Source organism: Camellia sinensis, chromosome 8 (assembly GCF_055761805.1).
Source record: "Camellia sinensis isolate YWXY chromosome 8, ASM5576180v1, whole genome shotgun sequence".
Classification (NCBI taxonomy): Eukaryota; Viridiplantae; Streptophyta; class Magnoliopsida; order Ericales; family Theaceae; genus Camellia; species Camellia sinensis.
The window spans coordinates 157,433,607-157,461,544 of NC_138968.1; the positions used below are offsets into that span (position 1 = coordinate 157,433,607).

At 38.1% G+C, this 27,938-nt stretch overlaps 1 long non-coding RNA gene across 1 annotated transcript; it reads right to left on the reverse strand.

The window, feature by feature from the left end:
• Nucleotides 1-2,047: 2,047 nt before the first annotated feature.
• LOC145797242 (uncharacterized) lies at nucleotides 2,048-27,509 on the reverse strand. Its single transcript, XR_014338529.1, has 3 exons — nucleotides 26,879-27,509; nucleotides 2,321-2,390; nucleotides 2,048-2,211 (listed from the first exon to the last, which is right to left on the reverse strand). It is a non-coding gene; the product is annotated as an uncharacterized LOC145797242 (long non-coding RNA).
• Nucleotides 27,510-27,938: the final 429 nt, after the last annotated feature.

A 27,938-nucleotide genomic window follows, 5' to 3' on the forward strand; every position in this document is an offset into this window, starting at 1 on the left:
AGATAATCTGTGTATATAAATTTCATACACAAATTTGCATACACAGATTTAGAAAATATGACGACTAGAATACATGAGAGAGAAAATTTAATGAAAATAATCAAAATACATGAGATTAGATAGACAATCAATGCGCAACCATACATGCAAATACATAGACAATCAATGGAGTAGGGCTTTGAAACTAATGAGAGAGAAAGGAAAAAGTGGGGGAAAGGTATCAAACCCTAAAATCAAACCCATTTACAACATCAAACCTATGAAACTTTAGCAATGAAACCACTTCAAACAAACCCATTTCAAAAATGAAGAAAAAATTAAACTGAATAGGTAGAATAAACAACCCTAGAGCAAAAGTTCATAGTTGGGGAAATAGAAGAAAGGGTAGAGAGAGAGAGAGAGAGAGAGAGAGAGAGAGAGGGAGAGAGAGAGAGAGAGACAAAGCAAGAGAGTGAAAGGGAGTGAGAAGGAAAGCGAACTTGCTAGCGGCGGTGGCGGTGGCGGTGCTGAAGATGCGCGGTCGTGAGGTTTGCTGGTTATTGATCTGTGTGAGAGAGAGGTTCTGTGGCTGTGTATACACAGAGAGGCAAAATGTGTGAGACAGAGGCGCAAATATAAAATAATTCCCTCTATAAAATTTAGAGCTTTAGCGACTAAATGTTTTATTTGTCGGAAATGTTAATATATAAGGAGTAAATAATTTTATACAACGACTAATTTTTTGTTAGTCACCAAAACTGAATCATTGCCGACCAAAATTTTTGGTTGCTAAAAAGTTTTCAATATCATCTGCTGCTATTTGGCGACTAAATATTATTTTGTCGGCAAAAGGTATAAGATGCCGATAAAAACAATTTAGTAGCCTAAAATACATACTATCGCCGACTAAAATTTTTTATATGATGGAATATTTAGCGACAAAAATATTTTTTTGGTCGTCAATAAGCTATATTTCTCGATTAAAAAAATTTAGCAGTTATATCATTCGGCGACTAAATAATTTTAGTAGCCAAAACTAACTGTACAACGACTAAAAAGTGTTTTTGTCACCAATTGCGCAATTTTTAGCGACCAAATAATATTTTAGTTGCCAATTGTGGCATTATTAGCGACTAAATTTGTTTTAGTCGCTGATAAACAATACGCACCGACTAAAAAACTTTAGTAGCTAAATCTTGTACTTTTGTCAACTAATAAAATATTTGGTCGCTAATTCCACAACTTTTGGCGATTAAATTTTTTTTAGTCGCCAAATTTGGTCGCCAAAAGTGTCATTTCCTATAGTGGTATATGCAACTAGAAGAATAGAAGAAAGCACGTGAGTTGTCAAGTAGCCAACCTTAGTGCCGAATTTGAAGTGAAAATCGAGTAGCGAGCTCAGTGGGATCCCAACTATATAATAACAGCTAATATTCACGTATGAAACGAAAGCTTGCCATCCACACCCCACAGCAACTCCTTCGTTCCTCTTATTTCATATTCAAGTTAGAAGATGAAAGAAAAGTGAAGCCATCTAAAAGTGAATCTGAATGAATATGGTCATGTTTGATTCACGGATAAGAAGCAAGAGAGCATTATTTTATCTCAAAATAATATTATTCAATATTTAATTCAGATTTTATGACTTGTTATAACTTATCCTAAGAGCTAGGGGTGGGTACGGATCGATTGCGGCCACAGAACTTCCAATCTGTCATCCGTCCGCTAGATTGATGAATTGGAGAAAATCAATCTACATCCATCCGCCAAGCTGGCGGATGTGAATTGAGCAGATTGGTGGATTGGTAGATGGCGGTTTGAAATTTTACAAATTTTTAACATAATTTAATTGTGCACTTCCTCAAAAAAACAACTTGGGCATAATTCAATTTTCAACATAATTCAATTGTGCACTTCCTCAAAAAAACAACCTAGGCAACATAATTCATTGCAATGCAGCATTGTAACAGATATCAATGTATGATCATATAGGCATAGGGGCAGTTTATTGGTTTTTATTGGTTCCAGTGGGCATAATTCAATATCACCCAAAACATTGTGCATCCAATGGGCATAAGTCATCTAAGTTACACATAAACCATAAGGAAAACATTGTACATCCAAGTTACAGTCATCCAAAACATTGTGCATCCAAATAATAGTATTACAATCATCTAAAAAGAAGCAAAAAAGCCATTCATTTCCTTGAGCCAAACCATGAGCCATCTAAACCTGTATAACAAAAAAATGAAATTATTTAATAAGGAAAATACTAAAATGTCTTAAACTTAAAACAAGTAAACATATGTTAACAACATTTAACAAAGGGAAAGTATTTTACCAATGACATTAAACTTCAATAAAACTACTCTCCGAACTTGGGCTTGAACATGAACTTGATTCCAAAACAACTACACATAAAACATAAGACAACAAAAACATGTGAAGTGAAGATAATGAATTTTGAATAATACAAAATAAACGAAATTTAAAACAAAATAAATCATTGTATATATTGTCCGAATCATATTGTTGTTCAAATTCTTCAACATCATCCATTGCTTGTCGAAGGCATATTGGAATGTTACTTCGGAGCCAATTTTGTGTACAAACAAAAACCTCCACCATCTTGGGAGCAAGTGAACTACGAAATGGATCAAGTATAAAACCTCCTACACTAAAAGTTGACTCAGAAGCAACAATGGAAATAGACATTAATGCTCCCAAGATGATAATACTCTATACTTTGTTGCATTAACCTTCCACCACTCCAAGATGTCAAATTGAGCATTCTTCCCACCTTTCTTAATATCAACCAAATACTTGTCCAATTCTAATGTACTCCCACTCCTAGAAAATTGCCCCTCCAAAAATGAGTTGAATTATTTTCATCTATCACCATATCTATTGTTTCATTTATATTGGAGGCATGCACATTTGTTGAATCAAGCGTGGCATAATGATCACACAATTGACTCAAACAATTTTTCACATTGTCTGACATTTCTTTCACTTTCACCACATCTCCACCAAAAATTGTTGAAAAACAGAATTGCAAGTATTTCATTTTTCTTTGAGGATCAAGCACAACTGCAACATACATAAGGAGATTGATTTTATCTCCATTTTCCTAATACTCATCAAACTTCTCTTTCATTTTCTTTGCCATTGAAGACAAAGTAGGTTCATTGTCTTTGATTAATTGTCCAATCAAATTTTCAATGACAAAAATTTCAGTATAGAATGTATCCAAAGCAACAAATAAAGACCCATAAAATCTCTTTGTTGCATTGTAGAACATTCTAAGAAATTTCAAAAACACCCTACAATTATCCCAATCCTCAGTTGTAGGCATCTCTCCCCTCTTAACCCCTTCATTATCCAAAAAGTTGTGTTTATAATTGTAGTCCTCCTCACCCATTCTTTGAAAAGCACTCTCAAATTTTTCTGCGGCCTCGAACATAAGATATGTGGAACTCCTCCATGTTTACACATCTAGTGTAACAACCACCTCCTTAATTAACTGCTAATTTTGTGGTTTGCCCTAATTATGTGTTTGTATGTTGCTTATGTGCTTCTGTGTGTGTTAATTATGTGCCATGTGTTATTTAAATTGTATTATAGTCAACAAATATGATAGATTGTGAAATGAACCTGTCTGAAGCATTAAACCATAAGGTTAAAATTAAATGTTTAGACTAGGTGATTAGAGCCTAATTCACATTAATAGTGGAATTAAGCATATGAATCATAGAATTTAATAATTTAAATCTAAGTTTATGAATAAGCTTAATTGGAGTTTAAGGGAAATAGAGATTTAATTACAAACCTTAAGCTACTCATCAAGTTAATAAAAGAGAGAGAGAGAGAGAGAGAGAGAGAGAGAGAGAGAGAGAGAGAGAGAGAGAGAGAGAGAGTTAGTGATATATGTTAGAGTCAAACATTTGAGAGAGAGAGAGAAAGGGAGAAACCTAGAGCTCAAGAAGAAGAGGAAAGCGGGATTTGAGCAAATCTTCACAAATTTAACTAATTAAGGTAAGAACCGTCCTCTAATTTCTTGAATCTAAGTTGTATTATCCTTGAAATCGTGGAATCTAAGTGGAATTTAGGAATTGAGTGGTGTAAGTTGAAGTTAAAAACCCTAAAGGGAGGAATTATAAGAAATAACTTAAGATTTTGACATACATTGCATTCTTCATGTTCAATCACTTGTTTCTTCCATGATTCTTGAAGATGAAGGAAGAAACTCCATGGATTTTGAGTTTGAAACTTAACATTTGCATGGTTCTTGATTTTGTACTCAAATTCAAAGTTTTGATCTTTTTACATAGCAAATGGGTTTGTTTTGAAGTTATAGTTTAGCTTGAAGCTAGAAATTGGTCATTCAACTTGTTTTTGTGAGTTTTTGGGTTTTGACTTGCATGAAAATGAAGATGAGTTTGCAAAAGTTGAGCCTCAAAGTTGAAGCAGATTTTCAACCTGTATTGCACCCAGGCTGCTTGAACGGCCTAGGCCACCACACGAGCGGCCAGCTCCTTCTCTAATCAAGGTGCATTTTGATTTGGCACCGCATGAGCGGCCAAGCCACCGCTCGAGTAGCCTAGGCCACTATATGAAGGGCCAGCCCTCTTCTGCCCAAACTTACATTCTACTCGCACGAGCAGCTTTTGCCACCGCACTAGCAGCTAGGCCACTGCACAAACAACCAAGGCCACCGTACATGCGGCCAATAGGGCAGGCTCAGTTCTATTTTCTTTCCATTGTTCTGACTTCCGGGCTTCCGTTTGCATGGGTTTCAAATGTTTTTCATATGCATATGCATTTCCTGGACACAAAGAAATAGAAGAACGAACAGAAACGATTTAGGGAATAAATAATGGATAGGTTATGAAATGATTGAACGGATGGATTATATTTTGAACTGTTGTGCTCGCATGTGTCTGTATAGGTCAAACGTCACGTCCCAACCACGTGATTCAAGGAGCCAACTATGAGTAACAACCTTGTAAAGATATGTTTGAATTATAAGTATTTTTCGAATTATAAGTATTTTTCGAATTATAAAATGTTCCGTTCCTGAAATGATATCTTATGACTGATTGAATGATTGTCCTATTTTCTTAACTATATTCGTGGCATCCTTAGTATCTGTTACTGTGTTACTATTATAGATATCTCTGTCAGTTCCAATTCTTGGAACTTTTGTTTGTTGTATTGATGACATGTCCATCAATTCTGACTGTTCGGTCATTATGACCTATTGTATTGTTCTGTTATTAGATGTACCACGTATGACTGCTATGCTTACAAGATGAACCTGAAATGAAAAACTAATTTACTGATGATAATTAACTGTTTTAAATACTGTAAGGACATCATTCATAACCTCTTTACACTGCTGTTATTCACTGGGTTCTAGCTCATTGTTTTATATATGTTTGTAGGTAATCAAGTGCAAGAAGGGACTTAGTGACGTCGATCTAGCCTCTGTAACGCCCTCAAAATAAACCTATAAATTATACATTCTTGACATGCTTAGACGAAAGAAAATAAAGCATAATTTCATAAATCAGAGTATTCTGTACAAAATGTACTATATGTTGACAACAAAAGCAAATGCCCTAAAGGCTTACAGCTTTCCAAGTTAACACTTGGTTACAACAAAAGAGTACTAACTCAATTTACACAATAAGCCATTGGCTTGAATATACATGTAATACATCAAAAATAAAGCAACAAAAGTCCGCCTGCCTCTAGCCTCCCAAGCTACGTCCTTGGAGGTGGCATGCTTCCTGTACCTGAAAATGATATTCCCTTATAGGGTGAGCCACAGCCCAGTAGAAATATACTAAACCAAATATGAACAATGATTAAAAGATTAGCAGTTGATAGATGGCCAACACAAATACCTTCCCTTATCACACTTTACGGTTTCATGACATACAAGTCCATATTACAATCTATTTTCCAATTCCTTTCAATTCTCAATTTACAACCATGGCTCAGAACCTGGCCACACAACTCATATGAGACAGTAACTCATATCAAACACTTCCCATTTCATAATAGATAAGCATACTAGCTATATCACACAACAACAGATAAGCATACAAGCTCTATCATCACTTCCACAGATATGCATATGAGCACTATCACACTTCCAATGACAAGCATATGAGCTCTGTCAACACATTAATAGATAAGCATATGAGCTCTATCTATGGAGTCCATCCCCTATCTCCTCCCAACGCATCCGGTTTAGAGGTCCATCCCCTATCTTCCCCTAAACCGTGGAGTACATCCCCTATCTCCTCCAACACAACACAATGCATATAAACAACAATTATACACATCATCACACAATACATAAATTTAATGTATTCTTTCAATCGTTAATCTCAATGACACATTCCAGTGATTAGTTACAGTTTGCCTAATCATCATGCATTGTCTACAACAATCACGACTATCCTCCACCGATAGCCCAAAGCAGTTATTTCCATACAGAAAATAAATGCAACAATGGATATATAATCAACATTTTAACTAGGTGAGCGGTAAATAATCCAACTACACCCTGTAACCCCTTCCCTTTTTATTTTCCACATTCTCAACAATTAATTATACAAATTAATCAATCAATGTAATTAGGGCATTTTCCATAATTAACATTACAACCCTTAGGTTCCATTTTCATTAATATTTTATCATTAATTTCACATTTTCCATGCCAAACATGCATCTAGGCTTTATTACGAATAAAGCCCCACCCTTTGTAAATTTACCCATAAGCCCCAAGCTTTCACCAAATTACCAAACCAACCCCAACATCTCAAAATACTAAAATTTAAAAACAAAGCTCATAGAAAGGAGTAGGATATCCCTACCTCAAGTTTAGAAGGGGAAGGAGGAAGAAAACCCAAAAGTCAACGGAGGAGAAACCAAGCTTTGCTCCGATCAAAATGAAGCCCTCGACAAGCTCTACACTTTATCTCAAGGTGCAAGGTGAGTAGAGGTCTCCAAACAAGTAGATCTAAGGATCTTTGAGTAAAAAGTGCCCTTTGAGAGAGAGAGAAGGTGTTTCACGGTTTAGAGAGAGGAAAGGGAAGAAAAAGTGAAAGAAAAGGTTAAGTGAGGGCCTTTATATAGTACTAGGTCAAAAATAGATATAAGCCCCAAAGTCAACTCAAAATATCTAGTCAAAATATCCCCAAAAAGTAGGTCCAAACCGTGAGAAAAATCTGGGAAAAAGTCGCAGGTGTCGACCCTTCACAACACAGGTGTCGACACCAACGAAGAAATCTGGAACACTAAGTGTGACTGCACTGCAGGTGTCGACCCTTCCCTAGGCTGGTGTCGACACCATAATGTAGTGGGCAAATTCAGAACAAGGGTCGACCCTTCCCAGCTTTGGTGTCGACCCTTGCGGCCAACCAAAAGAGAAGGTGTCGACACGACCAAGGCTGGTGTCGACACCAAAATGCAGTGAACAAATTCAGAACAAGGGTCGACCCTTCCCAGCTTTGGTGTCGACCCTTATGGCAAGCAAAAGAGAAGGTGTTGACACCGCTAAGACCGGTGTCAACCCCAGAACATGATTTTCAAGTTTCCAAACAACTTTTCAACGCGAACGAGCGTGAACGAGCAATCCCAACAAGTTTAAATCAATTTGCACACCTCCAAAACTGAGGTACAACAACACCAAAGATTCCCAAAATAAAATAAAGGGTTCAAATACATTTACCAAAAGCTTTAAAGGGCTCAAGTGCTACAACCTCCCCACCTTAGGAAATTTCGTCCCCAAAATTTTAAAGCAAGTGTTTAAAGTCACAATTAAACCAATCCCAACAATAATAATCAACATATGCCATGTTACATTAAACTTCCATTAAACCAAAACATATACCATGTTTTACAACCTTAGATATATTCAATACTCTTAAGGTCCAATAATATAACAAAATACACAACATATACTCAAACATCCACAAATAGATCCAGATATTTCTCTCGGACCTCCAACTCACGTTCCCAAGTGGCTTCCTCCACCCCGTGATGTTTCCACAAAACTTTTACCAAAGGGATGGTCTTGCCTCGCAAGACTTGATCCCGCCTATCTAAGACACGAACCGGTCTCTCCTCATACGAGGCATCCTCATCTACCTCCAAGTCGGTCCAATCCAACACATGGGACAGACCCAGCTCGTACTTCCGAAGCATACTAACATGAAACACGTCATGAACTCCGGACAACTGCGGTGGCAAAGCTAAACGATAAGCAACTTCCCCAATCCTCTCAAGGATCTCAAAAGGCCCAATGAACCGAGGGGATAACTTCCCACTCTTCCCAAACCTCATCAAACCTCGCCTAGGTGATATCTTCAGAAAGACATGATCACCTACCTCAAACGCCAAAGGCCTCCTCCTACGGTCGGCATAACTCTTTTAGCGACTCTGGGCTGTAACAAGCCTCCTACGGATAAGCTCAACTTTCTCCGTCGTCTCCCTAACCAACTCCGGACCCAACAAAGGTGCATCACCCACCTCGGCCCAACACACTGGAGACCTACACGGTCGGCCGTACAAGGCCTCAAACGGTGCCATACCGACACTAGACTGAAAGCTGTTGTTGTAGGCAAACTCCACCAATGGTAAGTGCCTCTCCCACGTCCCACTAAAGTCAAGGACACAACCTCGAAGCATATCCTCAAGGATCTGAATAGTACGCTCGGACTGCCCGTCAGTCTGCGGATGGTAAGCCGTACTAAAAGTCAACTTAGTGCCCAAGGCACTCTGCAAACTCTGCCACAACCTAGCAGTAAAATGAGGATCTCTATCTGAGACGATCGTCACTGGGACCCCGTGCAATCTCACTACGTCTCAAATATACAAGTCGGCAAGATGATCTACCGAATCTCTCACGCGCATAGGAATGAAGTGCGCCGACTTAGTCAACCGGTCTACAGCCACCCAAATAGCATCACTACCCCGCTGAGTCCTCGGAAGACCTACAACGAAGTCCATAGTGACATGCTCCCACTTCCACTCGGCAATAGGCAAGGGTTGCAACAAACCCGCTGGCCTCTGATGCTCGGCCTTCACTTGCTGGCAAGTAAGGCACTTCGATACGAAAACAGCCACATCTCTCTTCATACCCCACCACCAAAACTAGCGACCCAAATCCCGATACATCTTAGTGCCTCCCGGATGTACCGCAAGACGTGAATGGTGAAACTCTCGGAGTACTTCCTCTCGGCAAGACTCCGGCACAAACAAGCGGTCTCGGTATCTCACACTCAGGTCGGGATACACCGTCAAACCCTTCTTAACCTTCCCACTGGAGATCCTCTCTCGGAAGGACTCTACCTTAAGGTCACCTCTCTGTGCCTCTAACACTCTAGTCACAAGTGTAGGCTGCGCGACAACGGAAAACAAGGCCGCAGCCTCAACGGATTCGCCCAGTAGCAAATCAAACTCGCCAAGTGCTCCCAACATCTCCCATTCCCGGATGGCTATACAAGCTACATCACTAATGGATTTCCTACTAAGGGCATCGGCCACAACATTGGCCTTTCCCGGGTGATAGTGTAACTCAAAGTCGTAGTCCTCAATGAACTCCATCCATCTCCTCTGCCTCAAATTCAAGTCTCTCTGTGTAAACAGATACTTCAAACTCTTGTGGTCCGAGAACACCTCGAACCTCTCACCATAAAGGTACTGCCTCCAGATTTTCAAGGCAAGGATCACTGCTGCTAACTCTAGGTCGTGTGTAGGGTAATTCTTCTCGTGAATTTTCATCTGACGTGAGCCATAAGCTACCACGCTCCCCTCTTGCATCAACACACAACCCAAACCCTCTCGCGAGGCATCACAATAAACCGCATAACCCAACCCTCTCTTCGGAATAATCAAAACCGGAGCGGTGGTCGATCTAACCTTTAACTCCTGGAACGACTTTTCACAAGTCTCATTCCACACAAACTTGACCCCTTTCCGCATCAATCTAGTCAAAGGCGAAGCTAGCCTGGAGAAATCTTTCACAAACCGACGGTAATATCCAGCTAATTCCAAAAAACTGCGGATTCAAACACACTCTTAGGCTGTGCCCAATCTTGCACTGCCTCAGTCTTGGATGTATCAACAGACACCCCTTTCCCGGATACCACATGGCCTAAGAATCTCACCTCTCCTAGCCAGAACTCACACTTCCCAAACTTGGCATACAGCCTATGGGCTCTAAGTAACTCAAGCACCACTCTCAAGTGTGCCTCGTGCTCCTCCTCAGAAGGCGAATAAACAAGAATGTCGTCCACGAAAACGACTACAAATCGATCCAAGAATTCCCGGAAGATCTGGTTCATCAAGTCCATAAAGACTGCCAGTGCATTGGTAAGCCCAAATGGCATCACGAAAAACTCATAATGGCCATACCGTGTACGGAATGCCCTCTTAGGAATATCCTCCTCCCTGACCCTCAACTGGTGGTAACCCGATCTCAAGTCTATCTTAGAGAAACAACGGGAACCCTTCAATTGGTCAAACAAATCATCTATACGGGGCATAGGGTACTTATTCTTGACCGTAGCCCGATTCAACTTCCGGTAGTCTATACACAATCTCAAGGCATCATCTTTCTTTTTAGCAAAGAGGGCCGGTGCTCCCCACGGGGAAACACTAGGGCGAACAAAACCCTTATCTAACAATTCCTGGAGCTGAACTTTCAACTCAACCAACTCTGCTGGAGCAAAACGGTAAGGTGCCATAGAAATCGGCGCCGTGCCGGGCACTAAATCAATAGAGAACTCTATCTCTCGATGAGGTGGCAAACTAACAAGGTCTTCGGGAAAGACATCCGAATACTCACAAACCACCCTCGGCAATACAATCTGGGTCTCATCACACTCACTAATCTCAAAGCTAGCAAGTAGACCACTAAGCTCACTTCGCCCTCGCGAATCATACCCCGGTGGCAAAACACTACCAACCCGGTCTCCCAAGAAATGGAACCACTCCCCGCTCAAGGTACATAACATGACCCTCTGGCGGTAGCAATCGATAACAGTCCGGTATGACGATAGCCAGTCCATACCTAAAATAACATCAAAGCCCTTCATGGGCATGACCACAAATGGAAAAGGAAGCCTATGGTTGGCGACCTCTATATCACAACTTCTAACACCCTGTTTCAAGATCAACTCACCACCAATAGGCGATACCACACATATAGGAGATGCTAACTGTGCTAACTCTAACTCCAAAACAGATGCAAATGCAGCAGATACAAAAGAATGAGATGCACCCGTGTCAATCAACACACTAGCAACCGAGTTGCAAAACAGAAAAGTACCTCTCACTACCGATGGAGCCGGTACTAAATCCTGCGCGGTAACAGCATACACGCGCCCTGTAGGCCCCTGGTCCACCTGCTCACCCCTCGGAGCAAAAGACTGCTGCACAGACTGGGATGATGAAGCTCTCGGATTGGCCCTCGAGGCCTACACAGACTGAGCTGGCTGAAAACCCTGCGTCTGCCTAGAACCAGACGCTCCCGAAGTAGTACTCAACTGCGGGCAATACCTCTTCAGGTGCCCAGGCTGACCACACTGATAACAAGACAAAGGCTGGCCTCTGCCCTGACTCTGGCCCTGAGGTCTAGCTGATGAAGAAACAGCTCGCTGACCCCCTCCCTTCTGCGGGCAAACTGAAGACTTGTGACCCAGCTGGCCACACGCAAAACAAGTCAGGCCTCCCTGACTACCCCTCCCCGAGCCTGCACTCGGCACCGGAAAGGTCGATCTAACAACTCCTCCCTAAGACTGCTGGGGGTTAGAACCCCTCTGTCTCCTGCCATCACCCTGACCATCCTGGCTCCTCTTGGAGCCTCTCTGCCCCTTATCCTCTTCCTGCATCATGAGCTCCATATGAGCTGCAGCATCCACTAAGTGGCTATACTCTCGGATGTGAGACCCACCAACTCTCAGCTTGAGGCCCCGCCTCAACTTCCATTCAAACTCATAGCAACGGCGTTCCTCAGACACCACCAACTCAGATGCAAACCTGGACAAACTAGTGAAAGTGGCCTCAAACTCTGCCACAGACATGCCCTGCTGATTAAGCCGGCTAAACTGATCCCTCAGCTTCTCCCTAGCCACTGCAGATAAGAACCTCTCCTGGAAAGAATTTACAAACGCCTCCCATGTGCCACCAACACGAGCCTTCTCGTACTTCCACCATTGACCCGCATCTCCCTTCTGCTGGAAGGATGCCAAGGTCACTTTCAGTGCCCCGTCCTCGATGCCAAGCATCTCGAACGTCTTACTCATTTGCTCTAGCCACTCATCAGCCTTCAGTGGCTCATTCGGATCCCCGATAAACTCATCCGGATTAGACCGGAAGAACTCCCTCTTCAAGAAGGAAGGCCCTGCCTCAGCTGCCTGATTCCCAGCTCTAAGAATACCCAAAGCTCCTGCTATCTCTCGTGCCAAAGCACTCATAGCCTGCTGACCCGCTGGCTCGGCCACATTGGCCTGACCAACTCCTTCCTGTACTGCCGGAACCTCCTCCGGTAAAGGCATCTCCTGCCTACCACGTCTGCCACGCCTACCACGTCCTCGTCCTGACATCCTAATAAAGGTAACCAAGACTATTAGCACATTTATAAATGTGCCGAAGCTATAACACTCGCGTCCTAATGCATGGGCAACTGTAATTCACTCCACGTAAGCACATAAACACATAAGCACTTACGAATTTGATTTCCAGATAATGATAGTCCCGAGGCGTTCCCAGAGTTCCAGTTAGAAACAGCATTGATCAAGTGCCTTTCCAACGAGACTCCCAGAAACCCAAGGATCCAATCAACATCCTAGAAACTACATTCCATACCCACATAGTCACATAAGCATGTTATCAATTAAGCACATAGCATATGACACTACATCTAAGTCTCTATCAAGCGAGACAAACCCATTGTGATCCTAATCACTTCCCACGTACCCAAAGTATTCGAACCCGGTACGCTCTGACACCAAGTTGTAACGCCCTCAAAATAAACCCATAAATTATACATTCTTGACATGCTTAGACGAAAGAAAATAAAGCATAATTTCATAAATCAGAGTATTCTGTACAAAATGTACTATATGTTGACAACAAAAGCAAATGCCCTAAAGGCTTACAGCTTTCCAAGTTAACACTTGGTTACAACAAAAGAGTACTAACTCAATTTACACAATAAGCCATTGGCTTGAATATACATGTAATACATCAAAAATAAAGCAACAAAAGTCCGCCTGCCTCTAGCCTCCCAAGCTACGTCCTTGGAGGTGGCATGCTACCTGTACCTGAAAATGATATTCCCTTATAGGGTGAGCCACAGCCCAGTAGAAATATACTAAACCAAATATGAACAATGACTAAAAGATTAGCAGTTGATAGATGGCCAACACAAATACCTTCCCTTATCACACTTTACGGTTTCATGACATACAAGTCCATATTACAATCTATTTTCCAATTCCTTTCAATTCTCAATTTACAACCATGGCTCAGAACCTGGCCACACAACTCATATGAGACAGTAACTCATATCAAACACTTCCCATTTCATAATAGATAAGCATACTAGCTATATCACACAACAACAGATAAGCATACAAGCTCTATCATCACTTCCACAGATATGCATATGAGCACTATCACACTTCCAATGACAAGCATATGAGCTCTGTCAACACATTAATAGATAAGCATATGAGCTCTATCTATGGAGTCCATCCCCTATCTCCTCCCAACGCATCCGGTTTAGAGGTCCATCCCCTATCTTCCCATAAACCGTAGAGTACATCCCCTATCTCCTCCAACACAACACAATGCATATAAACAACAATTATACACATCATCACACAATACATAAATTTAATGTATTCTTTCAATCGTTAATCTCAATGACACATTCCAGTGATTAGTTACAGTTTGCCTAATCATCATGCATTGTCTACAACAATCACGACTATCCTCCACCGATAGCCCAAAGCAGTTATTTCTATACAGAAAATAAATGCAACAATGGATATATAATCAACATTTCAACTAGGTGAGCGGAAAATAATCCAACTACACCCTGTAACCCCTTCCCTTTTTATTTTCCACATTCTCAACAATTAATCATACAAATTAATCAATCAATGTAATTAGGGCATTTTCCATAATTAACATTACAACCCTTAGGTTCCATTTTCATTAATGTTTTATCATTAATTTCACCTTTTCCATGCCAAACATGCATCTAGGCTTTATTACGAATAAAACCCCACCCTTTGTAAATTTACACATAAGCCCCAAGCTTTCACCAAATTACCAAACCAACCCCAACATCTCAAAATACTAAAATTTAAAAACAAAGCTCATAGAAAGGAGTAGGATATCCCTACCTCAAGTTTAGAAGGGGAAGGAGGAAGAAAACCCAAAAGTCAACGGAGGAGAAATCAAGCTTTGCTCCGATCAAAATGAAGCCCTCGACAAGCTCTACACTTTATCTCAAAGGAGCAAGGTGAGTAGAGGTCTCCAAACAAGTAGATCTAAGGATCTTTGAGTAAAAAGTGCCCTTTGAGAGAGAGAGAAGGTGTTTCACGGTTTAGAGAGAGGAAAGGGAAGAAAAAGTGAAAGAAAAGGTTAAGTGAGGGCCTTTATATAGTACTAGGTCAAAAATAGATATAAGCCCCAAAGTCAACTCAAAATATCTAGTCAAAATATCCCCAAAAAGTAGGTCCAAACCGTGAGAAAAATCTGGGAAAAAGTCGCAGGTGTCGACCCTTCACAACACAAGTGTCGACACCAACGAAGAAATCTGGAACACTAAGTGTGACTGCACTGCAGGTGTCGACCCTTCCCTAGGCTGGTGTCGACACCATAATGCAGTGGGCAAATTCAGAACAAGGGTCGACCCTTCCCAGCTTTGGTGTCGACCCTTGCGGCCAACCAAAAGAGAAGGTGTCGACACCACCAAGGCTGGTGTCGACCCCAAAATGCAGTAAACAAATTCAGAACAAGGGTCGGCCCTTCCCAGCTTTGGTGTCGACCCTTATGGCAAGCAAAAGAGAAGGTGTTGACACCGCTAAGACCGGTGTCAACCCCAGAACATGATTTTCAAGTTTCCAAACAACTTTTCAACGCGAACGAGCGTGAACGAGCAATCCCAACAAGTTTAAATCAATTTGCACACCTCCAAAACTGAGGTACAACAACACCAAAGATTCCCAAAATAAAATAAAGGGTTCAAATACATTTACCAAAAGCTTTAAAGGGCTCAAGTGCTATAGCCTCTGTTTTGTGAAGCCAACTTTCGTGCCTCACTACGAGGTTCCAAATGGTCGAGCTCCGAAGCTTCACAGGTGGTTTTATATACACCCTTTTGATAGTGTTCAAGTGCAAAACTGTTTTTGTTTTTGAGATGGTGTTTGGGAAGTGGGTTTTTATGTAGGTTTTTTTAGATGTAGGATATTATTGAAGAAAATTTTGTGTGTTTGGGAAGATAGTTGAGTTTTTTTGTGGTTGGATGTAATGTTTGTGAGAGAAAAAGTGAAATGATTATGGGGTTGGATGTGATATTTTGTTTGGATGTGTTTTTTTTTGGTTTTGCAAGATTTTTGTCTTTTAGTAGAAAAAATGAGAAAAAACCCAACTACAATTCTTCCCAAACACCACCTGACTGATGTTTGGTTGTCAGGATTCACTCCCTGAGTTTTGTTTATGTTTTTGGTATATACTCTTGATTTAGACTTACGTACATCTATGTATATATAAAGGTTTTTTTGTGCATTTAAGTTTACATAGCTCATTGGACGTTATATTTTATTAATTATTGGCTTCCACCGGCCTCTACTACTGTATTACTATTAAGCAAGCCTCTGATAATCTCGGATTACTAGCTGGTTACGATGCTAAACCTATAAGGGCGGGTTCGGGTCATGACATCTAGGCACAAGAGACTCTTACTCTCAATTTTCAAACTTTCTACATACTTTTTAAAAGTGTCAAGATAGTTTGGAGAAGACCTCACATACCTCACTGCATGCCTCATATTAGCGATACAAGACTCAAGATCCTTTAATCCATCACTAACGATGAGATTTAGAATATGTGCACAACAACGCATATGTAAAAGATCATGGCCCAAGACAGTTCCCTTCTATAGTTTTGTGGTTCGGTTCAAAAATCTAATGGTTAGATTATTGGAACTTGCATTATCAACAGTTTAGGTAAAAAGGCCATCAATGTCGCCCACTCTTTTAAGATTGCCTCAATTTTTGTTACCAAGAGTCTCTCCTTTGTGGTCTTCAACTTGACAAAAATTTATGATCCTCTTTTGTAACTTCCAATCATCATCAATGAAATGTGCAGTTAGACACATATAACACAAATTTTGTATGGAAGTCCATGTATCTGTGGTAAAGCAAATTCTACGTCCCTTCACAATTTTCTTCAACCTCTCCCTTTCAGTGGTCTATGTATCTACAATGTCCCTAGCAATGGTATATCGAGATGGGATCTTGAACTTGGGTTGCATGACATTACAAAACCTCTTAAAGCCAACCCTGTCCATAAATTTAAAGGGCAATTCATCAATTACTATCATCTAGGCAAGATACCTCCTAGCAACTTTTATAGAAAATGACGTAGCCACAAAATCAACAACACCTTCGCCACCAACTTCTCTAGGTTAAAATCCCAATGTTTGTTGCCCATGAGTATCCCTATATGGATATTTTGTACAATTTTTCAAATGACTAAGCAAATTACTTGTTCCATGACTTTTAAAGCCTGCCATATATTCTTTCTTACAATACTTGCGCATAGCCCTATATTTCCCATCAATACCCTTAATCTTTTCAAAATGATCCCAAGCCTTCGATGTTGTTCTTTCACTACTACTACTACTTTTGGCCAAGAGTGACCTAGGAGGCGGAGCAGTAAGTTGGGTAAAGGGGTCAATAGAAGATAATTTGGGGCTCAACATTAGAACTCACAAAAAATGTTTCTTCACTTGGAGGATCCATGAAAAGATTATCAAATAAACTACTTTTCCCTATAATTTCAAACAAGATGACAAATTTAACAAAATTTAGGGCTAATAGAAACAGATTTCAAATCAGATGTGAAACAGATTTAAATACATGTAATGTATATATTTGTATTAAAATTGGCTGTCATTGATGATATTGAATTGTGTAACTAAGGAATGTAAACAAAAACAAATAAAGAAGAGTATGAAGATTAGATCAGGAGAAGAATCAATAGAACTTAGGTCTAAAAGAGAGCTAAAATTCTCAGACCGGTTCAAACTCAAAATCACAGAATTTAGGGCTAATAGAATTAAGGGTTCAAAATTAGAGAATTTAGGGCTAACAGATTTAATAGAATTTAAGACTAACAAAATGTAAACATCCCATTTTCAATGTTTCAAACTCAAAATCACAGTCACAGATATAAAAAAATTATAAATCACAGACTAAAAGAGAGCTAAAATTCTTAGACTAGTTCAAACTCAAAATCACAGAATTTAGGGCTAACAGATTTAACAAAAATTTAGGGCTAAGAGATTATAAACATCCCATATTCAATGGTTCAAACTCAAAATCACAGTCATAGATCTAAAAATAAAAAATAAAAACTATAAATCACAGACACAAATATAGAATCACAAACTAAAAGAGAGTTAAAATTCTTAGACTGGTTCAAACTCAAAATCACAGAATTTAGGGTTAACAGATTTAACAGAATTTAGGGCTAACAGAATGTATACATCCCATTTTCAATGGTTCAAACTAAAAATCACAGTCACAAATATAAAAACTATAAATCACAGACACAGATATAAAATCACAAACTAAAAGAGAGCTAAAATTCTTAGACTGGTTCAAACTCAAAATCACAAAATTTAGGGCTAGCAGAATTAAGGGTTCAAAATCATAGAATTTAGGCTAACAGATTTAACAGGATTTAGAGCTAACATAATATAAACATCCCATTTGCAACAGGTACTTTCAAAATGTCTTTGGTTTTCGAACTATAAGGCTTTGTTTGGTTTGACTTTGGGAGACAAGTTTTCAAAAAATATTTTGAGAAGAAAGTTTCGAAATTTTTGTAGTTTGTTTGGTTGTATATTTTGAAAATAGTTTTGGAGTTTGGGATGATTTGATATTTTATTGTAATTGAGTAGATATATGTGAGAGAAAAAATGATTGAAAATGACAGAAGAGAGAGAAAAAATGATTGATTAATGTGTAGGAGAGAGAAAGTGATTTTGAAATTTTTTTGAGAAAAATTACAAACCAAACAAAATTTCTAAAAATTTTCTCCAAAATCTTTTTCCCAAAGCCAAACCAAACAAGGCCTAAGCTTCTTCTCTCTGTAAGCTTTCTCTGTGTGTGTGTAGAATCCTCACACTTTGAATCTCACCACCTCTCTGCTTTTAGAACTGCACCCAAAAAACAAAAAAGAAAAGAAAGAAAGAAAGGGGGAAAAAAAACAAATTAGAGATTGAGGAGAAAAAAAGAAAAGAGAGGTTTACCGAATATCAAAAAAAAAAAAGATTAAAGAACAGAACCCTCACACTCTGAATCTCACCACCTCTTTGGTTTCAAAACTGGAACACACACACACACAAACAAAATTAGAGATTGAGGAGAAGAAGAGAAGAAGAAAGGTTTTCAAACTGGAACAAAAAAAAAGAACATATTAGAGATTGAGGAAGAGAAGAAAATTAAAGAAGAAGACAAAACAGAGGTTTTTGAACTGGGAAAAAAATTACAAAATAGATTAGAGATTGAGGAGAAGAAGAGAAGAAGATGAAAGAAGAAGAGAAGACAAGATCTCACCACCACCACGATCCCCGATCCTCTTTCAGTCAAAGAATGGGTTAGGGTTTTAATCTAAGATTCTCAAAAAAGGGTGTAAAAAAAAAAAAAAAAAAAAGATCATCGCTCACTGTTGGTCGAACGATGGAGAAGATCATCGTCGCTGTCGATAGATGGGTAGGGTTTTGGGGGGAGAGATTGAGAGAATAGAGTGTGTATGTTGAAGATGAATGGGATGGGTTTGGTTAGGTTACTGAGTGAGATCAAAAAAAGGGGGGCGTAAAATATATATATATATATATATAAATTGAGACAAAACAAACAGGTCGGGTTCAATAGGTGTAATGGCGGATCAACCGCCACCCAACCAAAACCCGCGAAATCACAGAATCTAGGCCTGCATCTGCCCTCCGCGTGTCATGTATCCACCCAAATGGGATCGAGTCGGGTTGGATGGATTTGGTGGGTTGGTGGATCTGATGCACAACCCTAGTGTATACCTTGGTGAATCTAGTTAGAGGGTGTGGTTGTGATTTGTATTTTTGGCCTACGTGTCCTTGGTAAGTTCAGAAACTCGCGTGGTTAGGTGTCGATCCTTCCGGTTAGTATCGGTAAAATGACTTTGGTAGTGCTTGTATAACCTACTAGCAAAAACGTACCTAGAAATTCTCAGTATTTTGTATCTATTGCCCTGTTTTTTATATAAAATGAGATTTTCCATGAAGTCATGTACAATCCTGACATTGCATTGTTTGAGATGAAAATGTAAAACGTTCGACAAACGGCATATATATACTATTAGTATTTCTAATTGATCATGAGAGTATTCTAATACTTTTACATTGCTAATTTTAAGCTTCCTGAAATAATTTCTTATAGTTCTCCATGTGGATAATATTTTTGGACCATATTTCCATTTCACATATTGTTGTCCCTTGGTTTTCAATACTACTGGCAACTATGGGTTAGAAAATCCTTAGTATGGGTTTTGACTGGCTGATGTAAGATCCCAACTTTTCTCATTTTTGTATGATTTCTCCACAGTTTTGAAGAGTGCAAAACATGTGTTGTTACAGTGGAAAACAATGGACCCACACGGCCGCACCGATGATTAATATTTGAGAAATTTCTTCAACCATGACCAAATAATTTCAATATAATATTCTTCTTTCTCACACAGGTAACTTCACAAGCCAACATAACATGAAATTTGTGAAAGGAAAACACAATAAAATAGTATAATTTTTTTTCTTTTTTTAAAAAAGTTGATGGATCGTTAAACCTACAGTCTTTGTTTGCAAAGTAAGATGGTTTAGGCTCTGTTAGGACTTTTGCAAATTAAAGAGGGCTCAATTTCCTTTCTCTCATATTCCAAGAATCAAATTGTAAAACCCAAGTTATGTGTAGGATTATTTTATTGGATAGATTAGTAATTAAATTAATTTATATGGGTCATTTATTAATATCAAAGAATTAGTTATGAGATGGCATTATATTTCCTATTACTTAGATGGGTAATTTTGTAACTTTGCGAAATTAGGTTAATAAGCCCACCTATTGTGGCTTTAAGTCTTGGAAAACAAACAAAACAGGGGCTGTGAATTGCTTCATAGGCGGCTAGGGTTTGAGAAGGTAAAAGAAAAAGCGAAGAGAGGTTCACGTGAGGCTGCAATAAGGATTGGAGGCAGCACATTGGTGATTTTGGGACACCCACTGGTTAAGGTAAAATCTGTCTTTACTGTTAATTATTAAGTTTATGTTGAGGAATTTAACAATCAATGCATTAAGGAGATTTGGAAGATCTATAGGTGCCTACTTAGGTTGTGAGAATTGGGTGCAATGTGTAAGTGTAACTTTGGGTGGGTAATAGAAACAATGGAGTTTTGTATCATGGGTAAGGGTGTGTTTGGCTATAAAGTTGGGTTGAATGGTTTGATCTCTTGGATATTAAAGCAATACATTAATCTAATATAGTGGGGCTTTTGTGGGTGTATGTAACATGTAAAAAATATTAATTTATTTGAGATTTTATTTATTAGGTTTGTGTGATCGAAGTGGTGGAGCTGGGTGTTTGGAATTGGTGTTGGAGTGTTATTTCTAAGCGTTTGAGGTAAGTAACCCTCTATCACTGTTGGTTCATTTTCATTCGTATCGAATCTTTTAAAATCATAAATATTTATTTATAACCTTCATGTTCTCTTAAAATAAAATATGGGTCAAGTATAAAACAACATCGAATATTATTACGAAAATTATTCGAATATTTGGTGAAACTATTCTGAAAATTGTACCAAATGTTTATTCTGAAAATATCGAATATTTTATTTAAAAGTTGTGTATTGTTTGAATGCGGAACATCACTCCAGTCTGACTATGATTTGGACCCTAGCCAATGGGGATTATTTATTGGCACAGAAACTAGTTTCTTTTGGGGCTTTACCACCGGCCTACGTGTGGTTCTGGGCTTTGTCACGGGCTAAGTGACCGTAGTCACCAAGACTTAGGTTTTGTGAATTGCATCATTGAACCATTTGAATATCGAACCATTAATTTTGAACAACGAAATTTCATTGAATTACCTCATTGTCTTTCAATTAAAATGTATTGTTACACTGTTTATTTTCAGCTACGAAACATCTTACAAAATAATTGTTCATTTATTGAATGGTAGCAAAAAATATATTTATTGGTTATCGACTATTTTTTTTGTATACTTGATCCAGCTAATAGTGATAGTTGGTTATTTACTGGGCTGTCTAGCTTACCCTTATTTTATTTTTCATATTCTGAGGAGTAGAGCTGCGCGGGGTTTTTACTTGTGGGAGTGCCGAGAGTAGGACTATGATTGAAGTACTTGGATTATTATTATTATTTCTTTTATTAGTGGACTTGGTGGACAATTTCATATGATAAGAATTATCTATTTGTATGGTTTTTAGCATTATGATATTTAAGGATTTAATTTGAGTATTTTACATTGTTGGTTATGTGTTGGACTCTTAGCCTTGCATGCTCACTTAAATGAGTGTGCGGCGTTGTCACGGAGCTTGGGGCATGACAATTTTATGGTATCAAAGCCAGGTTGTAATTTTAAAAGTTGGTATAGAATAGTGGTAAGATTGGGTAGTTGTAGGATTGGGAACGCTTATAATTTAGTAAAATGTTAATTTTATTTACGTGCTATAGGGACTTGAGAATAGAATAAGATGAGGTTTTATTATTGATGCATATAAGTTGCAATGAAACATGAGGAGACATTGGCAAATATGGCTAGGAATACACACCAGGGTTAAACGAATCGACGGACTGGTAATAATAATCGGTGAAGGAATGTGACTAATATTGGTAGTGGTTCTCAAGCAGTCGGAGAAAATCAGGGGCAAGAGTTGAAGGAACAATTACAAGAGTTACTAGATAAGGGCTTTATTAGGCCTAATGTTTCTCCTTATGGTGTGCCTGTTTTATTTGTGAAAAAGAAGGATGGTAGTTTTCACCTTTGCATTGATTATCAAGAGTTAAACAAGGTGACAATTCGAAATAAATATCCTTTGCCTAGGATAAATGACCTATTTGATCAATTGCAAGGAGCACAAGTCTTTTCTAAGATTGACCTTTGTTCTAGATATCATCAGTTGAAGGTTAAGGTGGAAGATATACCTAAGACAGCCTTTCGAACTAGGTATGGGCATTATGAATTTTTAGTGATGTCGTTTGGGTTGACCAATACGCCTGCAACTTTTATGGATTTAATGAACAAAGTATTTAAACCCTTCTTAGATTAGTTTGTGGTAATTTTTATTGATGACATTCTTGTTTACTCAAAAAGTAAAGAGCAGCACGAAGAACATCTGTGAATAGTGTTGTAGTTATTAAGGGAGAATAAATTATTTGCTAAATTAAGGAAGTGTGAATTTTGGCTGGAGAGTGTATCATTTTTGAGTCATGTGATATCTAAAGACGGGGTGTCTCTTGACCCCAAGAAAGTGAGGCGGTGGTAGAGTGGAATAGGCCTACTAGTGTCACTGAAATTCGTAGTTTCTTGGGTTTAGCAGGATATTATAGAAGGTTTATTGAGGGATTTTCCCGAATTTCTATGCCTTTGACTCGTTTAACACAAAAAAGGGTTAAATTTGAATGGTCTGATGATTGTGAGAAGAGTTTTCAGGATCTAAAGAGTCAATTAGTGTGTGCTCTAGTACTTATAGCTCCGTCCAGAGATGAAGGTTTTACCATCTATAGTGATACATCAAAGATGTGCTTGGGTTGTGTCCTGATGCAGAACGATAAGGTAGTGGAATTATGCATCTAGGCAGCTGAAGCCATATGAGCTGATTATCCTACGCATGATTTGGAGTTGGCTATAGTGGTGTTTGCATTGAAAATCTGGAGGCACTAACTGTATGGGGTGAAATGTGAGATATTCACTGATCATAAAAGTCTGAAGTATATTTTCACTCAAAAAGAATTGAATATGAGGCAAAGGCGATGGTTGGAGCTATTAAAGGACTATGATTTGACTATCAATTATCATCCAAGAAAAGGCAATGCAGTGGCTAATGCCTTGAGTAAAAAGACGCCAAGTAATTTAGCTACCTTGATCACTAACCAAAAGAATATCTTGGAGGACTTGTGAAGGTTGAATATCGAGATTAAATGGCATAACCATGGAGTGCAGTTGGCAAACCTTTGAGTTCAACCCACATTGATTGATAGAATTAAAGATGCTCAAGGAAAAGATCCTCAGTTGCAAAAACTTAAGGCTGAAATGGAAATAGGGCTACAGATGGAATTTTGTATGCATAAAGATTGAACCTTGAGATTTGGAGAGAGGTTATGTGTGCCTAATGATTTAGAGCTCAAGAGAGAAATCCTGAGAAAAGCTCACAGTTCAGGGTATACTGTACATCCAGGGAGCACTAAAATATATAAAGACTTGAAGAGGAACTTTTGGTGGAATAATATGAAGAGGGAAATTGCTCAGTATGTTGCTCAATGTTTAGTATGTCAATAGGTGAAAATTGAACATCAGAGACCTGCAGGTAAGTTACAACCTCTTCCTATTCCCGAGTGGAAATGGGAACATATTACCATGGATTTTGTGATGGAGTTGCCTAGGACCCAAGGTGATAACAATGCTATTTGGGTTATTGTTGATCGATTGACCAAATCTGCTCACTTTCTAGCTTTTATGGTAGGGTTCTCTCTAGAGAGGTTTGGAAAATTGTATATCAAGGAGATTGTGAAGTTGCATGGTATTCGGATGACCATAGTGTCTGGTAAAGATAGCAGATTTGTATCTATGTTTTGGAGGAGTTTGCATATAGCTTTGGATACTAGTTTGAATTTTAGCACGACCATTCATCCTCAAAGTGGTGGACAGTCTAAGAGAACTATTCAAACTCTTGAAGACATGTTGAGGGCCTGTATTAATGATCTTGGAGGTTCTTGGGATGAGTATTTGGCCTTAGTGGAATTCTCTTATAATAATAGTTATCATGCGAGCATTCAGATGGCACCATATGAGGCTTTATATGGACGAAAGTTTAGATCACCTATTTATTGGGATGATGTGGGCGAAAGAAAGTTGTTAGGGCCTGAGATTGTGCAACAAACAGTGGACAAGATCAATCTTATTAGAGAGCGACTTCGCATTGCACAGAGTAGACAAAAAAGTTATGCAGATAACAGGAGACGCGATTTGGTGTTTGGGGTTGGAGACCATGTGTTCCTTAAGGTGTCTCTTATGAAAAGAGTAATGAGGTTTGGTGTTCGTGGTAAATTGAGTCCTAAATTTATTGGACCATTTGAGGTTTTAGAGCAAATTGGAGAGGTAGCTTCCAGACTTGCCTTACCACCTTCACTAGTTAGAGTTCATAATGTCTTCCATGTTTCGATGTTGAGGAAGTATATATCGAATCCCAATCATGTGATTGATTATGCACCGTTGCAGAGGATTTGACCTATGAAGAACACCCTATAAGAATTATTGATAAGAAGGAGCAGGTTTTGAGGCGTCGAGTCATCCACTACGTTAAGGTTTAATGAAGCAATCACTCGGAAAGAGAAGCTACTTAGGAACTTGAGGATGAAATGAGACAAAAGTATCCACAACTTTTTGAGACTACAGGCATGTCAAATTTCGAGGACGAAATTTCTTTTAAGAGGGGAAGAATGTAAAACCCAAGTTATGTGTAGGATTATTTTATTGGATAGATTAGTAATTAAATTAATTTATATGGGTCATTTATTAATATCAAAGAATTAGTTATGAGATGACATTATATTTCCTATTACTTAGATGGGTAATTTTGTAACTTTGCAAAATTAGGTTAATAAGCCCACGTATTGTGGCTTTAAGTCTTGGAAAACAAACAAAACAGGGGCTGTGAATTGCTCCATAGGCGGCTAGGGTTTGAGAAGGTAAAAGAAAAAAGAAAAGAAAAAGTGAAGAGAAGTTCAAGTGAGGCTGCAATAGGGATTGGAGGCAGCACATTGGTGATTTTGGGACACCCACTGGTTAAGGTAAAATCTGTCTTTACTGTTAATTATTAAGTTTATGTTGAGGAATTTAACAATCAATGCATTAAGGAGATTTGGAAGATCTATAGGTGCCTACTTAGGTTGTGAGAATTGGGTGCAATGTGTAAGTGTAACTTTGGGTGGGTAATAGAAACAATGGAGTTTTGTATCATGGGTAAGGGTGTGTTTGGCTATAAAGTTGGGTTGAATGGTTTGATCTCTTGGATATTAAAGCAATACATTAATCTAATATAGTGGGGCTTTTGTGGGTGTATGTAACATGTAAAAAATATTAATTTATTTGAGGTTTTATTTATTAGGTTTGTGTGATCGAAGTGGTGGAGCTGGGTGTTTGGAATTGGTGTTGGAGTGTTATTTCTAAGCGTTTGAGGTAAGTAACCCTCTATCACTGTTGGTTCATTTTCATTCGTATCTAATCGTTTAAAATCATAAATATTTATTTATAACCTTCATGTTCTCTTAAAATAAAATATGGGTCAAGTATAAAACAACATCGAATATTATTACGAAAATTATTCGAATATTTGGTGAAACTATTCTAAAAATTGTATCAAATGTTTATTATGAAAATATCGAATATTTTATTTAAAAGTTGTGTTTTGTTTGAATGCGGAACATCACTCCAGTCTGACTAAGATTTGGACCCTAGCCAATGGGGATTATTTATTGGCACAGGAACTAGTTTCTTTTGGGGCTTTACCACCGGCCTACGTGTGGTTCTGGGCCTTGTCACGAGTTAAGTGACCGTAGTCACCAAAACTTGGGTTTTGTGAATTGCATCATTGAACCATTTGAATATCGAACCATCAATTTTGAACAATGAAATTTCATTGAATTACCTCATTGTCTTTTCAATTAAAATGTATTGCTACACTGTTTATTTTCAGCTAAGAAACATCTTACAAAATAATTGTTCATTTATTGAATGGTAGCAAAAAATATATTTATTGGTTATCGACTATTTTTTTTGTATACTCGATCCAGCTAACAGTGATGGTTGGTTATTTACTGGGCTGTCTAGCTTACCCTTATTTTATTTTTCAGATTCTGAGGAGTAGAGCTGCGCGGGGTTTTTACTTGTGGGAGTGCCGAGAGTAGGACTATGATTTAAGTACTTGGATTATTATTATTATTTCTTTTATTAGTGGACTTAGTGGACAATTTCATATGATAAGAATTATCTATTTGTATGGTTTTTAGCATTATAATATTTAAGGATTTAATTTGAGTATTTTACATTGTTAGTTATGTGTTGGACTCTTAGCCTTGCATGCTCACTTAAATGAGTGTGCGGCGTTGTCACGGAACTTGGGGCGTGACACAAATGAAGAGAAAAATGAAAAACTAATTATAGAACAATAATATGATTTCCACAAATTTGGTTAAGTTCATCATTATTTTAAATCAAGAATTTTATTTCACTTCACTTACACAACAATATTAACTAATTAAATAGAATCTTAAAAACAATTAACACCAATTAGAGAGGAAGAGAGGGTTACCTTCAATAGACCCCATGAATACACTGCAATTTGTATCCTCCATAATTAACTTCAATTCAGTCCCACTGAGAATTCTCGGATTGGCATTGATAGCGGAGGCCGCGGCTTCCATGGCGGCCTTGGCAACTCTGCCGATGACCGAATCAAAACTGAAAATTGCTCCAACATTTACAACAGAAGGCCTTTCACAGTACACAGAGCCACCAAGAATGATCAATATAAAAAGGGTCAGTGGTATCATCATAGTGAATTTCATGGTGTGAAGCTTGAAAACTAATTAGTACAGAGTAAAATCAATGGTGAATCAAAACCCATTTGCTTATGAGGAGAGATTTAAGTCCTCCCTAATGTTTGATTTTCAGAGACTTGTATAATTTTCTATAACCTGCAAATGAAAGTATTTCAGAATCGTGATCACTGAAATGCCCAGTTTTTAGTGGAAACATGAAGTGAAGGGTACTTTGTATTAGGTAAGGAAAGTAATTGACAGTTTTAAAGAGTGGGATGTGGAGAAATTGACGAAGGTAAATGCATAGTAATGAATTGTGATGTTGATTTTGGTTTTGTGGATATAAGAATCATATTTTTAGATAGAGAGAGGCTGCACTAGGAAAGAGCATGAAGACTCAACAGACTTCCTCATTTTGCTAACTTCCAAATCATAGCATCATGCATGTATCATTTTTTTTGGTTTTGCTAATTATTATTTTTTTGTAATTATGACTATTTTTTTTTTAACTTATGATATTATTTTAATTATAACTCATGAGTTCCTTAATTATATCTCATATTATATTTAGTTATGACATTTTTTTTTTAAGTTATGAGTCAAAAAATTAAAACTATGTCATTTTTCTTTTTAGTTATAAAATAAATAGTTGTCAAAGCACTTTAATGATTGGTGTTTAAAGTTTGTAGGGAATTAATTTTATATGGGAACCATTACGATATACACTTTATAACTAAATAAAAAAATGATATAATTTCATATTTTCTGAGTCATAATTAAAATGAAATAAAAAAAATCATAGCCAAACAACACATAAGGCATAATTAAAAA